This window comes from Nicotiana tabacum, chromosome 13, assembly GCF_000715075.1.
Source record: "Nicotiana tabacum cultivar K326 chromosome 13, ASM71507v2, whole genome shotgun sequence".
Lineage (NCBI taxonomy): Eukaryota > Viridiplantae > Streptophyta > Magnoliopsida > Solanales > Solanaceae > Nicotiana > Nicotiana tabacum.
This window is the reverse complement of record NC_134092.1, coordinates 41,092,697-41,107,909: the sequence shown is the minus strand read 5'-3', so window position 1 is coordinate 41,107,909 and position 15,213 is coordinate 41,092,697.

Below are 15,213 nucleotides of genomic sequence, written 5' to 3'. Positions count from 1 at the left end.
AAGTACGATATTGCTTTGGAAAAAAAGTGTAAAAAAAAAAAATACAAAGAAACTAAAAATTCACAACCTATAAATCTTTCTTCACTTCACTAATACTTTATTTAAAAGGTTTATATGAATTTATATATATTTGGAGGCATGCAAAAGGCTTGAAAAAGAATAAAAAAAATAAAGCAAAAAAAAAATACCATATCAGCAAGGTTCTAAAATCTGAACTTTCATGCTCTTGAGGACTTTGCTGATTGAGGCTCTCTTAGTCCGTATATGAAATTATCTTTAAGAGATCCATAAGTTTAAGACTTCATTGAGAACGTTCAGCAAAATTGGAACTTCTCAAGAAATAGAACTCCACCAACACCAATGAAGTTAAAGGGCATGACTAAATACAAGCAATAATTGCAATATTAAAAAGAAATTACTACTTTCTGCTTATAAGCAAAATATTTGTCATTTAACTCTAAGAATACCTATTTCTGTAAGTTCAAGAATAAGAACAATCTGTGATACAAGCCAAATATTCGACGCATTAATAAAAAAACGGTTACATTCAGTTGGTAACAAAATATGTTAATTAATGCTAAGAGATATATCTGTAAGTGTGCTCCTCAGAACTAAAAAATAGATTGATACAAAATATAAGATAAAGATTTATACATGAAATTCTTACTCTGGCGCTATGATTTTCAAAATTTCTCAGCGGCATATTACCTTCAATTTTGGCATAAGAATCAGACATGAAGTCAAAGCAGAGTACTTCTAATACTACACGAAATAAACTCGACCATAAAACTCAAAGCAAAACACGTAAATTACTTCAAGAACGACATCACATGCATATCCCCAAATCAAATTGCCACTTGATCATTGATCTATACTTGTACATTTATACAAAAATTGTCCAATCATTTTTTATTTTTATATTTTACAACAGGCCAACTGACATGGGAGGGGGAAGCGAACTTTAGTTTGGTTTTACCATTGATAAGTTATTGAATTTCTCTAGCCTCATAAGAAAACGTCCCATGATTGTGATTAGGTGTTTGAAAGTTGAGCAGTTGAGGCAGTTTGTCTGTCGAGAGGACACAGTTGAGAAAAAATATTAATATTGGAAGAAAGAAATTGCACTTTCTTATCATGTAAGATCAAAAGTATAAGTGCAAAAGAAAACTCATGTTGAAATCCTATCAGCAACGGTTATGTTTTTTTACCTAATGTCTTCGAAAGGACGCTTCTTCAATAAGTTTGCGAGTTTTTTTTTTTTTATTGATGGCGTTTTATTTTTTTAACCACGTAGGTAAACGGGAAAAAAAGGAGGACAACCTAAAAAAGGAGAAAAAGATGAAGTGCATTCCCAGTTGATGACAGGTGCCACGTAACCAGGGCTATGTCCCTCAATTATATTTATATATAGATTATACAACACTCGAAGTTGGCACTAAATACCAGTTAGACGCTTTAACTATTTTTGTGACCAGATAAATATGGTTACTTAGCACAACTGCATTTTGTGCATACCTGAATCCAACAGATCTAATGTGTGAGTTTCAATCTTAATAACATGTCGAACTAACAAATTAATAAATGACACGTATAATTAAAAAAAGTTAAAAATACCTTTTTTATGAAGTAAAATAATTTCATTAAAAGCATCAAGCTGATGCATAGGCAAAATACAAAGGGAATGATTGTATACACCATATCTGCGATTCTTTTTATATCTAAATGTACAAAAAAAAATACAAGCATACACCATTTTTAAGATCTTCTTGATGGCTTTTATCAACTTTTCAAGTGCTTTCTTAGTATTGATAGGCATGACCTAAGCTAGTCCAAAAATTGAAAATAACTTGCTCCGGAGATCGATTGTTGCTAAATAGTGTTGAAGCTGATAATTCACACTCTCATATTCCTTTTGACACATATAACACATGTTCATTATCTAAATTTTCTTCTACTCGGATTATCTTGTATTAGACAAGCTTAATATAAGGTACTAAGGGAAGCATATATTTATTGGTAGTTTAGTCCTCCATACGAGCTCTCAAGGCCACCTGTCTTATTTGAACCCAAAATGTATACCCTTCTTTGATAGAATTAGTCCCCACCCTTAAGTTGCCCCATATCATCTTGTCACTTTCAAATAGACTAATTGAGCAACTATCCAGATTAGCTAGTAGTTCTACTAGAAAGTCTAAATCCAAATCTTGAATTTTTCTCCTCAATTACATAATCCATGTGTTATCCTCTTTGTTTTGAGCTATAATGGAGTCTGGGTTACTAGCTAATAGAAAATGTTAGGAAATTCCTCCTTTAGTGTTAAGTTTGCCAGCCATTTTCCCTACTAACATGATACGTGTGCTATATTGCCTACTTTGAAAGAGCAATTTTGCTGCAATTCTCCCTGAAATTTTGAGATGCACCTCCAAGGAACAGTGTCATGAGGTGATATAATTTGCTTTGTACACTTGTGACCCTATTCTTTGTACTTTACTTGTATAAGTGACTTCCACAAACTAGGATTCTGCTGAATCTCCATGACTATTTCATTAATATACATTTGTTATGTCCAACCAAATTCTTAATACTCACTCTGCCATATTCTTTGGGAAGTATTACTCTAGACTTTAATCAGATGAAATTTTGTGATTGTGTCTATTTTCTTCCCATGAAAATGATCTTATAATAGGGTCTAATTTTTTCTACATTTTATCTGGAATCAGAAGTAAAGATGTGATGTAGTTTGAAATACATCCAACATTATTAATGAGAGTCAATCTTTCATCAAAAGATAGCATCAGCCATGAGGTCAGCCTCTTTTAAAATATTTTTATCACTCCATTTTAGATTTCAGTTGTCACGATCCGGATTCTCAACCTCGTGATGGCGCCTAACATCCACTTGCTAGGCAAGCCGGCATGAAATAGATAATTAACCAATTTAAACAGTTAAAAATAAACTAATAATATTCAACGAGAAATAAATGTCAAATCTAATACAATGCGAATATAAATCACGGAATACAAACTACTCCTAGAAATTTGAAGTCATGAGTACACGAGCAACTAGACGTCTACAAACATAGTCTGAAATAAATACAACTGTTCGAAAAAAATAAACAACAAAAGTAGAAAATGGAAGGGGACTTCAAGGTCTGCGAATGCCAGCAGATTTACCTAGAGTCTTCGTATGAAAATGATAAAAGTCGACGCACCTCAAGCACCGCTGGGACCAATACCAGTATTTGTCCAAGAGTGCAGAAGTATAGAATGAATACAACCGATCCAGTGTACTCCGTAAGTGTCGAGCCTAACCTCGATGAGGTAGTGGCGAGACTATAACAAGACACCTACGTAAATATACCCATACAATTATATATAAAAGCAGCAACACAACAAGAAGAATGATAAAATACTAACTGGAGGGAACATGCGAAAAGGGAAAGATATAATAAGTACATCACGTTGTAATCACAAAATAACGTCTTCCGTAATGAGTAGCAATATAACCAAGTAAATCACCAAAATCGGAAACCAAAACCGAAAATCAAATAAGACAATGATAAGAAAATTGTACGGCATCACCCTTCGTATTTTTACTCTCGTCCTTACCATGTAATATCATGAATATAATAGCACGACATCACCCTTTGTGCTTTTACTCTCGTCATCACCATGTAATAGCATGAATATAATGGCACGCATCACCCTTCGTGCTTTTACTATCAAGTCTCACAATGTATGATTATGAATGCAAATGAGGCACGGTAACACCTTTCGTGCTTTTCTCTCTTCCTCACCAAGCAACAATATAAGTCCGAATAATAAAACAAGGTGAGGAATAATTTCTTTTCAAATATGGTGACATGATATCAAACTTCAACTTTAAAAAAATTTAACCTCTTTAAATAAACAATAAATATGAAATGAATAATTAAAGAAGTAATAATCTAACCTAAGCATGGATAACATAATTATCAAAATAATATAATATGCTTTAGCTTAGTGACAACGCATATTGTTTACCCGTAAAACGGTACAGTTGACAACTCTAACCATTTTCAAGTTCAAAATTAAGTTTTATTTGAAAAATCATATTGAAACTTTTCAGAAATCAAACCAGACCACACAAGCAAGTCATAAATCATCAAATAAATATATATAAGGTTTCAAATCACAAAATGAGAAGCTAGAACTCATAACGACCTATCGAGTCATTACATAAACCAACTACAGTTCAACATATAAAGAAGATATGGATTTGATATCAAATAACACGTCAACAGTTGCATACAGAGAAGATATGTATGAATAATCAAGTCAAGTTGCATAGATTGACATATAGAGAAGATATATACCATGTCATTCAAAGTAGCATATAGAGAAGATATGCATTTGAATATCAAATAACCCGTCAACAGTTGCATATTGATCACGTCCAACTATGACTTATTAAAAGGACTAAGCGGTCATTGCTAATATAATCCGGTCTTATAGACCGAAGTCAAATCCCACAAAGAACTAAAGCTTAGCTACAGTTATTCGATATCACTAAAAAACAAGTTTGAACAAATTCTAAAGTTTATATATTAATATTCTTATGTCTAACTAATTAACTAACAAATTAAAGTAGCAAATTATTAACTAAATATACTATGGGTTGGAGACAAAATTAAGGAGGGCTAGAGTTATGATTTTCCTAATTTTTGAAATCTTTTTCACTACGTCTTCTATAATTTCATCTACATATTCTCTACTGATCGTGAGCACTTCAAGTATCGTAATTCTCTCCCGAGCAACTACAATAATTTACTAGACATATTCTCCTGAACAACGCTAACTGGCACTATTTTACCGCTCATTATGACACGTCAAGGCTTTGTTATTCCTAAACTCACCTTTAAACCTACTGTATTGGTTCCTCACATACATTAGGAGTTTCAAATGTAAGGCAAAGACATCATGAACAAAAATAAATCGCTCACTCTCATAAAAATATTCATGTGCATTACGAGGTCGTACAATAGGCTTGCATGTAGTGTATGTCTCTACTAACCTAAGCTCGTAAAGTCTATGATTAATTAGGTCTTTGCAAGTTGTAGTGTAGGCTAAGGAACAGGATGTGTATTTTCTATCCTTTTTTTTTGTTTTTCTTTTTGTATGTTCTTTGCTTTTCTTTTTCTTCTTGTTTTTCCCTTCAACACTCTCCATAAATTTAGTTTGCCAGGCTAATGATTTTTAAAAACATATGTGTACTTTTTGGCCTTTATATAATTCTACTCAAAAGTCACTACAACTCTCACCTTACTCTTCTAGCAACTTAAGTGGAGGTAAAGGTTCAACAAAATTTAATTAAGAACAAAATGGGATTAGACTTGTAATGTGGGTGCCAAAGAAAAGGTTTATAGGCTCAAATAGGCTATCTAGGGATAATTTTATTTATCGTGGCATACTAGCTCAATGGACAATCAAAGAAACGCCTACATCATTTCCTAGACTCACAAAGCTTACTTATTTTGCTTCGATTAACACAAGGTGAAAGTTTTAGACTAACACAGGATAGCACATAAAGTAATCAATACCTCACATAAATTACTGCTCATGACCCCAGCCAGGACGGTCTCATTCAACTCTCAAGTTTAGGCAAGTAATCACAAAGTCAAGAAATATTAAGCAATAAAGCATTGCATAAATAATGAGTCAATAAACTGAGAGAAAGCGTCATATACAGACTATTCAATCTTTCACGATATCAATTTTCATTAAAATATATTAGGAAGGTAATTTGCATGCTAAGGCCTAACTATACTAGCACCAAACAGGTCAAAAGGCACATAGGAGCACTCAAGTTTTCTTCCCTCGATTTTCTAAAAAATAAAAATATCTGGTTCAAGTTACATCCCATGAAAAAGAACCAATGCCAAAAGAAAAATCAAGGGGTATTATTATCTACCTACAACTAACTAAAAATAAAGAAAATATTGTTGGATCTTTTTATTGGACCTTAATCTCTCAAGAAAGCTGTCTAAGAGATCCATCATCGGAAAAAATTCAATTATCTCTCTTTTTTTATTTCTTTTTTTTCAATTAAACTAACACAACTAAAATAACATAGAAAATAACCTAGACAATTTTCTCACCCCATACTTAAAATTATACATTGTCCTCAATGCATATCATAAATAATAGAAGGGTAAAAGAAACTCTCTGGTAGGACAAAGGATGAAACATTAGCAGCTCATGAGGTACTCAGACTTCTCCCAGGCCTGATCTTTTGTGGGGGCACCCCACACTTAGTTCTAACCATCTGGCATGCTTTTGCTGTCTTTCAATGGCTTTGCTTCCCATGGTCCTAGAAAATAAAAAAGAACATTAGCATAAATAACACAATAAGAAAAACTAATTAAGAAAAACAAAAAAAAAGCAGTAAAAATTGGGTTGCCTCCTAACAAGCACCTAATTTAATGTCGCGGCATGACATGAATCACTTCTTGCCTCCACTATGAATTAATGAATTGGATCCTAAATTTTGATTCTGCTCTATGATCATGCTCTTGGGGTGGTGTAAATTCTTGCAAGCCAAAAGTTAAATAATTCCTTATGCACTTTTTGGCTTGAAGCTGAGGAGTATCACTTGCCTAGATGACCTCGAACATTTCAAAATATATGGCTCATCTATTTCTTTCCTTGTCTCATTTCTACTCTCATAAGGATCCATTCTCATTTCACCATCCGAACACAATGTAGAAAAGTGTTTGGAATGAGGTCCAACATGTTCAAATACATGAACTTTAAGATGTTCAACATTCTCTACACCAATGATATTAGATTTAACTAAATATGTATTCTCAATGTCCTCGGTTGACTCTAGTATCACTTCTACAACATTAGAATCATCAAATTCTAGTTGGTTAGGTTATTGGTGTTCTACTCTAAACTCCCCCATTAGCACATCAATTTTCGTCTCTAATTCACGCTTTTCTTAGCTACTATTCGTAATACTATCTTGTTGAGCATTTAAAGCCTCAACCAATTGACTCACTTGAGCCTCCAAGTTACGAATAACCACCTCTTGCCTTTGGATAGTAGCCTCCTACTTTTGTGATTGTAATTATTTCTCATATTTTGTTCCAAGAGGCACATTAACATGTCCTTGATTTTGTTTTGGCCAGCATCTCTAGGTTTTTTGTTCCTATTAACTTCACAAGAAAAAGTAAAACCATCATAATAAGGGGTTGGGGGAGGATAAGAAGTATGAGCACAATCATAAAAGTGACTATCTTGACCACCACACACATCACACATATTCCACATATATGATTGAGTTGGTGCACATAACTCGCCCTCGAAAATATTTTGAGAATTTTGCCACAGGTGGTTTCCTCCACAATAAGTTTTAGGAAGATCAAAACTAGAACTACCAACATCCAAACTCCCATAATTACAAGATGTCATATTTCTCATATCACAAATAAAATAAATAAAATAAAATAAAATAAATGTTCAAACTTGAACCCTAGCAATAATTATATCTAACCTTCAATAGGGCTGGATTTCAAGCTAATATTGTTGCACTTGATAAGGTTGTAAAACCAGCAGGTGTTACACCTACTGCTGCATTTGAAAATGAAACAACAGTTGGGCTGATTGCTACTACAGAGCATGTTTAGGGGCAAGGCTTTGCTGGTGTGAGTGTTTTGGATAAAAAAACTGATGCTGCACTTGATAAACAAACAGTCCTAAAAGGTACTACTAAGCAAAATGAGGGGCAAGAACTTGAGGGTAAAGCACAGGTTGGGCAGGTGATACTTTTGTCAAGCACAACTGGTACAACTACACCAGGAACTGGGGGGAGTGAAGATGATGGTAAAAAACTAATGCAGGCCAAGAATGAATGTGCAAATATTAAAGGGGTTACTGGTTTGCCTGATAAGAGGAATAATGAGCAAGATTTACAAAGGATCAACAATAATCGCAAAGTTATTGGAAAGACTAGTGGTCAAGAGAAAGGGGCTAAAGTTTGGTTGGTTGTATCACCTAGCAAAAAGGCTGCTATAGATCAAACAAAATAGAAAATTACAGCAGAAAACATCTGCTGTGCTAATTCTTTTGATACCTTGGTCATTGAACAGATAGATGGAGAGAATGATAATGGTAAGAAGTTCGAACTGGAGTGTGGTGATACAGTTTCAAAAATGGAGATAACAGCTCTCCAAGGCAGAATACAACTCCAAAAGTGATGAAGCAGCAACAAATTTCAAGTGCTGCAGATGTTCGACAGAATCAACAGCAAACAGTCGCGCACCGATCACCTAAAAATAGGAGATCTCCAAGCGTTCAAGACCAGGTACTTCAACATGAGGCAACCTCAAGAAATAGTAAAATGCTGTAGTTTTCTAGCCCTCACGTAGAAACAATTATTAAGGACACCCATCTGATGCCAAAAACTGAAAGTACTTCGACTAGAAAACTAAAGAGCAAGCTTAATTTGGATGCTCCAGAATTCATTCCTAGAAAGTCTCCCGGTGCTACATGCATTCACAATGTAGTAACCCCACCAAATACTGGGCAGGAGCATATTGGAACAAGCAAAGTAGGTGCTATCTGGATGAAAAATGCAGCAACAAAAAGGATTGGGCAGCAGCAGAGTTTTGCAAACACTTTAGCTGATACTCTTGTGTTTGGTCAATATGCAACAACACCAGCAGTTGCTGGACAGCAGAAGCAAATTGCAAGCATGCCACAGGCAGTAATATCAACTCCAAATGCTGGACAACAATAGTAGCATTTACAACCATGTATTGCAGTAACAACTACACAAGCTGGACAACAACAATTAGTTACAGCCACTCCATCTATTTCTGTGAATGAGGAAGTAAACGTTAGGCGACTCCCAATGAGAGTTACCAAACAAAAACATGCAGCCCCAACTACATCTACAAGGTCCAAACGTTCAATAGAAAAGTCATGAATTTTGAAGACATTCTGAAGAGGTTTGATGAAAATGATCAAGAACTACAAATTGAAGAAGTTACAAGTTTGGGCAACAAGGGACAATAATCAAATTCCTACTACATCTTATTTTACCATTTTATTAGTATAGTCATTTGTAATATCATCACGGAGTATGTTATAAACTCTGTGATGGTCATAAAATATTTAGTGCTTTCTAGCTCTTTCTTTTTACATGCTTGTTAGTAGGCGAGGATATTTATGCCTCAATAGGATTAGTAAGGTAAGGTTAGGCCCAGTATGTGGTTGCCCATGTCCTATGCCTTTGGAAAGACATCCAAATGGCTATGAGATTATATGTCCTCATGAGACTTTGCCGGCAGATCCATGATCCTCTACATGAGGCTGCCATTATAAGGCAATGTGAGGCGCAGATGAGTAATTATATAGCCAAGGCATACAAGGAACACTAGGTGCTATTGTCCCCCTTGTTTGTACTCTTCCTATGTGTTGCGCTTTTCTTTTATATTATTAATAAAATAACTACTGGGCACGCCTAGTAGTATAATTTGCCAAAAAAAGAAGCAATATTTATACCTACAGCTACACTGTTAGTTCCCCGACAATGGCGTTAAAATTTGATCATGCCCAACTATGCCTTGTAAAAAAGACTAAGCGGTTGTTGAAAATATAATCCGATCTAAGAATTCGGAGTCGTATTTCCACAGAGAACTAAGGCTTAACTACAATTGTTCAATATTGCTAAGAAGACAAGTTTGAACAATTTCTGAAGTATATATATATATATATATATATATATATATATATATATATATATATAATTGTTCTATATTATTAATAAATAACCTTTCAATGAAGTATATATATATATATATATATATATATATATATATATATATATATATATATTAAGATTCTTATGTCTAACTAATTAACTAACAATATAAAGTAGTAAATTATCAACTAGAAATACTAAGAAACGGTGACAAGATTACGGAGGCCTAGAGTTATGATTTCCCCAATTTTTGGAATCTTTCCTGCTACGTTTTCTATAATTTCGCCTAAGTATTCTCTACTGATTGTGAGCACTTCAGGTATTGTAATTCTATTCTGGCAACTACAATAATTTACTAGATATATTCTCCCGAACTACAATAAACCCATCTTTAAACTTGTTGTATTGATTCCTCACATACGTTAGGAGTGACGTTGTTCAAAAACCACCTAAATATGTACTCTTTTCCAAGAAATACATACTAAATAGGTACTGTTAATTGAGAGCTCTTCAATTAACTAAAATAAGCACGTAACTAAACAAGTAGAGAAATCCGAATGCTAAATATATGAAAACATATCAAGAATTCATATTTCAAAAGGTTCCATCGAAAATCCAAAAAGAAATTTAGCTACTCATAGCTTGCTAACAATCATGTTAATATTTGAAAGCATTAATCTACAAACTAACGAAGAATGGAAGAAGAAATTAAGGGATCCAGTTCTTTGCAATTGTTTTAGCGGTCTTTTGCCTCTCGAATAATGTATAACCTCTACAAAATAGGTTTAGAACCTTTTTTCTACATGTTGGGGGCGTGTAGGGTCGAAACTTTAAAGTCTTAGCCAAAATAGGAAAAGTTTCCGCTTGGGTGCCACGGCGGGTGCCTGGCGCAAAGCTGGGCGCCCAACTCTGTCTTATGTTGTCTTTTGTGTTTTGAATGGTCTCTGGCTCAAACCTGGATCCCAAAAACCATACTCCCGCTAAACTCTTCCATTTTGGCTTCAAATTGCACACAATCCTTCCATATCACTTCCGGTTGACCCCTACACATATAAACATCATTATTAAGCTCGAGTCACAAATATTTGCACTAAATTTAACAAGATTGATGCATATTGCAAGGCAATTTACATGCAAAAACATGAAATTTTAGCCAAACATCACATATAGAGAAGATATGCATGAATAAACAAGTCAAGTTACACATATTGGCATATAGAGAATATATGTACTTTGAATCATTTCATCAATCACAACAGGACATGGAGAATATATGAATAAAAGGCATGTATATATATTCCAAAGCTAGCATATATAGAAGATATGTGGTAAAATTATATATACATCCAAGGAGTTTGCATATAGAATTGTCATGACCCGGAATCTCAACCCCGGGGTCGTGATGATACCTAACATCCACTTGCTAGGCAAGCCGACATGAAATAAATGATTAACCAATTTTAACAGTTAAAAACAAAATATGTTCAACGAGAAAAAAATTCCAAATCTAACACAGTGCTAATATAAACCACGCGATAATAACTACTCCCAGAAATCTAGAGTCAAGAGTACACGAGCAACTAGAAGTCTACAAACACAGTCTAAAATAAATACAACTACTTGAAAGAGATAAACAGTAAAAGTAGGAAATGGAAGGGGACTTCAAAATCTACGAACGCCAGCATATCTACCTCGAATTTCCATATGAAAGTGATCAGAGCGGACATACCTCAAGTATCGTTGGGACCAATACCAGTATCTGCACAAGAAGTGCAGAAGTATAGTATGAGTACAACTAACCCAATGTACTTTGTAACTGTCGAGCCTAACCTCGACGAGGTACTGACGAGGCTATAACAAGATAACTACGAAAATAAACATGTACAAGTGTTTATAAAGTAGCAAAATAACAAAAAGAATGATAAAATGCTAATTAGGAGGGGACATGTGAAAAAGGGAAGATATAGTAAATACAAGTATGAAATCACGGAATAACATCTTCCGCATTAAGCAACAATATAACCAAGTAAATCACCAAAATCGAAAATCAATGATATAAAAATAGGACGGTATCATCCTTCGTGCTTTTACTCTCGTCCTCACCATGCAATATCATGAATATAATGGCACGACACCATCCTTCGTACTTTTACTCTCGTCTTTACCATGTGATAATATGAATATAATCACGATCGATAGCAGTACACCCTCTTCTCAGTTGACTTGGTGAGCCCCACTCAACAAATGGTATACAGCTAACAACAAAGTTGTTGAGTCTGTCACTCCTCCTCTAGAAGGAATAAAAATCCCAGTTTCCAATACTGTTATCTCTGCTTCTCCTTTTAAAACGAAGAGCAAGAAACCTACAAATATAGTTGCTTGTTCTGATCTCGAACGAGTTATTGAACAAAATAATTACTCGAATTAACTCCTTCATGTCATTTCTAGACAAATAGAAGACTCCAAAGAAAAGTCTTTATTCAGTGGAAAGCCAACCTTTTCCCAATCCAGTTCTAGTCAGAACATTGAACCAAACCCAAGCTTCAAAATCTCTGAGTTTTCAAAGAACAAATATCCAAAACTCAAAGATACTTTTGAAGTCAGTGGTAATGTTCTCGACAAGATCAACAAACAGTTGGCCAATTTTAATATTTCCAAAGAAGTACCCAAGGAAGGAAAAATATCCACCATCCAAGAGAAGGAAGACCTTCTCCAAAGACTTTCTCATGAACGCTTTCATAATTACAAAAATTATCATAAGCGTCCTTCATTTCCAGATATTCAATATGAGGAGAATCATTTTCTTGCCTCTACTTCTCACGAAGGAAGAAGCATAATAGAATGGAACATTGATGCTTTGGAAGAGCATCAAATTTACCATAAACTTCATGAAATGGGAGTTTGCATTACAACTTATAAGATAAGAGGATCTTCTGACAAAGAAGCCGCCTTTATGATTGTAGCTGGATTTACAGGTATGTTGAAACATTGGTGGGATAATTATTTCACTGAAGATGTTAGACAAGCTATTTATGCTGCCACGGCTATTGAAACCATAGTCAAAACCGAGGGAACTACCTCCACTGCTATGGTTATAGGAGGTACTATTACTCCTATGGAAACCACCTCCCAGATAACTAGAGAAGATGCTTGCGCTACCCTTGTCTACCACATAGTAAAACACTTCATCGGAGAACCAAAACTCTTCCAAGATAGAAGTTTACAAATTCTAAACAATCTATCCTGTCCATCTTTAGATGATTTTATCTGGTACAAAAACCAATTTATCAGTAAGGTTATGATTAGACCTGACTGTCATCTAGATTTTTGGAAAGAACACTTTATCAGCGGTCTTCCTCCCCTATTCGCTAGCAAAGTCCGCACCAAAATCCAGGATCGTTGTGAAGGTAAAATTCCTTACCATCAAATGACCTATGATGACATTGTTAGCATTATCAACGTTGTAGGTCTAGAACTCTGCACTGACATCAAACTCAAAAATCAGCTCAAAAAAGAGCAACACTCTTCTAGAAAAGAATTAGGAAGTTTCTGTCAAGACTTCGGTTACACAAACATTGTTGCTCCTTCTACTCATTCTTCCAAGAAGGACAAAGCCTACAGGTCTTCCAGAAAGACTCGTCGCCATAAAACTAGGAAAAATCTCGATGATTCACCTAGAAAGAAATCCAAATTCAGAAGACCTTCAAAGTCTTCCAAAACCAAAGATGTCTGTTGGAACTGTGGAAAACCGGTCACAGAGCCAACCAGTGTAAATCTGACAGAAAGAAGAAGAAGATTAATCTTCTTGAAATCAATGAAGATACCAAAAAGGAACTCTTCTCCATTCTGGAAGAACCCAACTCAGATTCTTCCCCTGATTATTCATCGGATGAGTACAGTGATGATGAAGACATCAACATCGCTTACAACTCAGACTCAACCCAATCTGGTTATGAATGCCATTGTTCTGGAGCCTTCTGTACTTGTGATAAAACTCCTAACTCCATCAAGGTACTTTCTGATAGCTCCAAAGAAGCTCTGTTTGATGTTGTCCAACACATCACAGATGATGAGTCTAGGAAGAAATATTTGATTGAACTCAAAAACCTTATTCTCACTCATCAAAATGACAGACCTAAACCCAGGTTAGTTGTTGAACCTTTCAGCATGAAACAAGTCATGGCTCATTTTGATAAGCCAGCTGAACCCTCGATTTCTGATCTGAAACATGAAGTTTCAGAACTAAAAGAAGAAATCAAAGATATTAAATCTAGACTTGGGAAAGTCGAAGTTGATGTTCTAACAGAACAGGTTCTTAAACACCGCTAGGACCAATACTGGTATTTGCACAAGAAGTGTAAAAGTATAGTATGAGTACAACCGACCCAATGTACTCCGTAAGTATCGAACTTAACTTCGACGAGGTAGTGATGAGGCTATGATAAGACACTTACGTAAATAAATCTACACAAGTGTATATTAAGCAGCAAAATAATAAAAAGAATGATAAAATGCTAACTGGGAGGGGTCATGCGAAAAGGAGAAGATATAGTAAATACGGCAAGTATGAAATCACGAAAAAACATCTTCCGAATTAAGCAACAATATAACCAAGTAAATCACCAAAACCGAAAATCAATTAAATAAATGATATGAAAATGGCACGGCATCACCCTTCGTGCTTTTACTCTCCTCCTCACCATGAAATATCATGAATATAATGGCATGACACCACCCTTCGTGCTTTTACTCTAGTCCTCACCGTGCGATAATATGAATATAATGGCAAGGCATCACCCTTCATGCTTTTACTCTCGTCCCCACCATGTAATATCATGAATATAATGGCACGGCATCGCCTTTCGTGCTTTTACTCTCAAACCTCATAATGTATGATAATGAATGCAAATGAGGTACTGCAACACCGTTCATGCTTTTCTCTCTTCCTCACCAAGCAGCAATATAAGTCTAATAAATAGAACAAGGCGGGGATAATTTCACTTCAAATATGGTGCCATGATATCAAACTTCAACTTCCAAAATATTCAACCTCTTAAAATAAACAATAAATACGAAACAAATAATTAAAGAAGTAATAATCTAACCTAAGCATGGATAACTTAATTATCGAAACAATATAATATAAAGAAACAATTTCCCCCGCATGATTTAGCCTAATGGAAATACATAGGTACTCGTCACCTCACATATATATGTCCCACACATAAAACACATAGATAATAGACCAACAAGTCCTAATCCCCCAAGTCAAGGTTAACCACGATACTTACCTCGCTTCGTAATCAAAGAAACCAATCAACCACGACTTTGCCTTTTGAACAAGCATCCAAACCAATCAAATCTAGCAAATTATTGATCAAACGGTACAAAATAAACTTTAGAAACTACACATCAATGATAAAGGTTGAATTTTGCTCATTTTAGAAAAAGTTAACAAAAGTCAACCCC